General features: G+C 47.5%; 1 pseudogene; it reads left to right on the top strand.

Annotated features, from left to right (window-relative positions):
* Nucleotides 1-2,884: 2,884 nt before the first annotated feature.
* Nucleotides 2,885-3,289, top strand: LOC147454547 (small ribosomal subunit protein uS12y pseudogene; annotated as a pseudogene).
* Nucleotides 3,290-4,792: the final 1,503 nt, after the last annotated feature.

Genomic DNA, 4,792 nt, shown 5'->3' with positions numbered 1-4,792 from the left:
GCAGCATGTTGCATGCATACCTCTCTAACCATGCAGACATGTGGCTGACCAAAATCATCGTAAACTCCTTACTGCCATTCTCTTTGTCACTATCTAGCTGTATATCCTCCTTTTACTCTCGCTGCAGCTGCTGCTCTATGAAAATCACATTGGACCAGGGTTCCAAATTGTCAGAATTCCCTGACGCATCATGCACTATACTGATGTACGTCCGCCATGGAAGAATTTGGCACATAATCCTTTGCACATGGACAATATCAAGGTAAGGACATATAGTCTTCAAGAAGTGTGACCTTGAGTCTCCATGGAAGTCAAAATGCATGGGAGTTTTTATCAAATACTAATAATTTTCTGGCCTACCATATAAAGGAATTAAATAGATTGGTAGCTCTCGTTTCAGCCGTGCAGACGTGCACCTACGCATGCAATATCATGACCAAACAAATAAGTTTTCGAGCAACGTCAGCACCGTTCTTACGTTCGTCATTCAGCAGAGTAGCCACGCTGCAATGACGGTGTTGGGATGTGTTGTAGATGAGAAGCGATGCATAATAAATAACAATACAGGCTAGCTAATTAGGCGGGCACTCCAAGATCGAAGGTGTTGAACGTTACTGCTCATCTCCGGGTTACGAGCTTGGTAGCGTTAACTACTATGTGCGACCTGTAAGTGTGGACAACACCCGTCGCTCCTTTCACATGACAATGGACACAGCCTCCGACCTTACGTGGTTGTAATGCCAGCCCTGCCACCCATGCTTGGAGCAGCTGGAGCAGCCCATCTTTGACCCCCTAGTGGACTCCACGTCTTTCCATAATCAGAGGTGACTCCCCTCTCTGCAATCTCCTGGGCCGCCTCCAATTAAATGTCGAGGCCACGGACAACTCCGCCTGCACCTACCTCAAAGTGTACCAGGACGGCGGCATGCCTGTCGGCAAGCTCATCTCCAACACATGTGCTACTTGACTTCTTGTCGGTGCCAAACAAAGACTTTTGCGCCTCTCTGTTATGTGTTGTGCCACATCAATGACAATTCGTCCTCCTCAAAGTCAGCTCCAAATGCAATCAAATACAATCTTTAAACTTTTTGTTTACAACCTGGAGGTGCGGAACTAATGCGTGCATGTACATGTGCATCTCTCTCTCTCTACTCTACTACACCTACTCGCTCTACTCTTATTAAAATACAATAACAAAGAATATTATGTCTTCCCTACGTGAATACCTTTCCCCAACCTTGGTTGTATCGCCTCCTCTGCGTCGGCGGCAACAGCAGCCCCGTTGTGCAACAAGTTTTCCTCCACTACGCATCTGCCACCATGCTTACTGCCATACAGAGCGCATGGACAACAGGACCTCGCGTGAGAGAGAGAGAGAGAGAGAGAGAGAGAGAGAGAGAGAGAGAGAGAGAGAGAGAGAGAGAGAGAGGAGAGAGAGAGAGAGAGAGAGAGAGAGGAGAGAGAGAGAGAGAGAGAGAGAGAGAGAGAGAGAGAGAGAGAGAGAGAGAGAGAGAGAGAGAGAGATTGTCACATCATGCACCTTCTCCTGCTAATCAACCCTCCAACATTGTTCAGCCCTTGCCATATTTTATGTTTACCGCTAACAACTAGACGCCCACCTGGGTGCCAGCCGCACCCCCAATCCCTCCCATGCTGCCTACCGGCTCTCCTCACTCTCTTTCCCTCTCTAGCCACCACACGTTAGGAATTCTGATCTCATGCGAATTATCTCACACAAGCTTTCCCTGATGCAGTAGGCCATGATTCCCCTCATGCAAGCCTTCCCTCACACAAGACATGCTTTCGTCTCACTGGACTACCCGTTCGTGTCTCGTGAAAGCAAGACCACAGGCCAGCACCTGCTTAAAGGTGAACGCGTAGGTGATGCATATGGAGACAGGCCAAAAAACGCAAAGGGCCAGCACCTGCTAAAAGAATCCTCAGTTATTGTTGAAAAGAACCCATAAGTATACACAAGGCCTCTCTAACCGTAGCATCCTCTCCTGAAGAGACTGCGCACAACATGTGAACCTCATTATTGGACGGGTGCAAAAGAGCCTGGCTTGCCAAGGTGCAACAGAAAATGTGCTGGCTAGAGAGAGAGAGAGAGAGAGAGAGAGAGAGAGAGAGAGAGAGAGAGAGAGAGAGAGGGAGAGAGAGAGAGAGAGAGGTCAAATTTTCATGCATACCTTCCATGCAACTCATAGACGTTTTGCAAATCTGCATGGCGCGGGGGAGAGAGAGAGAGAGAGAGAGAGAGAGAGAGAACTCGTGTTGTACATCTCATTTTGCTCCAAGCCCGCCTACGGCAAGTTGTTGGTTGCCGGTCGAACCACCTGCCACCTTTATTTCTGTTCTCATCGCCCAACACATTTCTTTCTCTGCTCGTCGCCCACCATTTGCGAGCTCCATTACCTTGCCAGCTGCGCATAACCTGCAGAAGCGTCCTGAAGGCTTCCGTGCGACCCTTGTACCCTGTAGCTTCTTGGTTTGCACCCCGGTGCCGGCTTCCCCAAGCCTTGTTGACGCCTTCTGAGCATTGTCTTGCTCTTCGCTTGGATCAACTCAGATTCGGGTTTTTTTAAACCTTTTTCATCATTGGGTACCCCCTACTCTCTCAGTTTTTTGAAAAAAAAAACCTCTGAAAGCGCGCGCTCCGGCGTGCGCTCTTTCAGAGGGTTTTTTTTAAAAAAAACTGAGAGAGAGAGAGAGAGAGAGAGAGAGAGAGAGAGAGAGAGAGAGAGAGAGAGAGAGAGAGAGAGAGAGAGAGAGAGAGAGAGAGAGAGAGAGAGAGAGAGAGAGATAGAGAGAGAGAGAGAGAGAGAGAGAGAGAGAGAGCTCCTGGTCACTAATAGTAGTCGCAGGCGTAACAACAGCAGCCACCATGGGGAAAACACGTGGTATGGGAGAGCTGGTCGCAAACTGGGCAGACAAGGCATATAAGAAAAGAAATCTTGGAAACGAGTGGAAGAAGCCCTTCCCAGGCTCCTCCCACGCCAAGGGCATCGTTCTTGAGAAGATTGGTATTGAAGACAAGCAGCCCAGCTCTGCCATTCGAAAATGTGCCAGGGTACAACTTATCAAGAATAAAAAGAAGATTGCGGCCTTTGTTCCAAATGATGGTTTCCTGAACTACATTGAAGAAAATGATGAAGTGTTGATTGCTGGGTTCATTCGTAAGGGACATGCTGTTGGTGATATTCCTGGAGTGCGGTTCAAGGTTGTGAAGGTATTGGGAGTGTCTCTCCTTGCCCTTTTCAAGGAAAAGAAGGAGAAGTCAAGGTCTTAAGATTTGAGAAGATATGCGAAAGTCCTGCAGGATTTGTACCTTATTGATTAGCTTCCTGGGAATGGCTAGGGGAGATCATCATGAAAGTTTTGTTAATCTCATGAGATGAGCCAGTTGCTATTTTTCGATGCATACATTTTCTTCTTTTGAACCATGGGATGGAGAATCATTGTGTCAATGAAGATAAAGGTACCTTGTTTGTCCTCAAAAGAGAGAGAGAGAGAGAGAGAGAGAGAGAGAGAGAGAGAGAGAGAGAGAGAGAGAGAGAGAGAGAGAGAGAGAGAGAGAGAGAGAGAGAGAGAGAGAGAGAAAGGAGATTCCTACTTTGGCATGAGCCTTAGGCTAGCATCGGCTCCTCCTGAACAACAGAGATTGATGTTGGGCGAGCAACTGTATCCACTTGTAGATCAATTCAAACATGGTCACGCAGGAAAAGTTAAGGGCATGTTACTGGAGATGGATCAGCTAGAAGTTTTACATTTAATTGAATCTCTAGAGGCGCTAAAGGCCAAAGTGGCAGAGGCGATGGAGGTACTACAAATGGTCCGAGCTGGTACTGGGCCAAGTAATGTAATCGACCTGTCAAGCTTATCTTTGAATGAACCTCTTGTGAGCTAATAGAGCTTCAATATAGTGACTTTGGAGAAGTGGGTATGGTTAAGAGGGTCACTTTTTTGTGTAGTCCGCTCATTTTGAGCAGTTTTAGTTGGTCTTTTTGTGAGACTTATTTTAGTACTTGATCTAGTAGTTTTCTGAATGGTTTGTGAGGAGAATGATATTTGAAGAGGATAAATTTTGTGCATTATTTTTTTAGAGAGAGAGAGAGGGAGGGAGGGGAGAAGTGAGGGTTTCAATGTGTGCTATTGCAGCCGTCCCATCTCGTCGGCATTTCCTCTCTCGCCGACAAGCTATGTAAAGTTGCCTCACCATCACCTCTACCTCTCTCTTACGGTCCATGTAGGTGCTTTTCAGTACAGTCCGTCCAATGCTTGGTTGTATCATGCAGCCTTGTTGCTATGGTATGGGGTATTGCACGTGCAAGAGCCAGCTTCGATCGCTCAACCCCAGCCAATCCCAATCCGTCTTCTTGCCATCGATCCCGATCCTTCATCTTGCCATCGCGACCAGGATCTTGCCCCTGGTCTAGTGCGTGACTGCTCTGCATTTTGCATGAGTTGATGAATAGATGAACAAGAAAGTGCCCAAGGCCGAACTCAAAACCACTCCCGGCAGCCTGACCCCAAGCTCGAGCCCAGAGGTGGCGCTCAGATCCTCTATAGGGTCTCTAGCTCCCATCTTGCAAACCTCGGAGACCAGAGCCTTGATGCCCTCAAAAGAGCATGGGGCTACATCAAGGCTCACAAGCTCCAGAGTAGTACTAAGAAATTGCAGATCTTATGTGATCCTCCCCTTAAGAAGGCACTTGGACAAGACAATGTTAAGGTGTCAGAAGTGCTCAATTACTTGAGTCCCGACTTGTCAACACATTTTTCTGTTGATGCT

This window comes from Adiantum capillus-veneris, chromosome 7 (assembly GCF_014529385.1).
Source record: "Adiantum capillus-veneris isolate H3 chromosome 7, ASM1452938v2, whole genome shotgun sequence".
NCBI lineage: Eukaryota > Viridiplantae > Streptophyta > Polypodiopsida > Polypodiales > Pteridaceae > Adiantum > Adiantum capillus-veneris.
The sequence above is the reverse complement of the archived record's forward strand: the minus strand, read 5'-3'. Positions and strand labels throughout refer to the sequence as shown.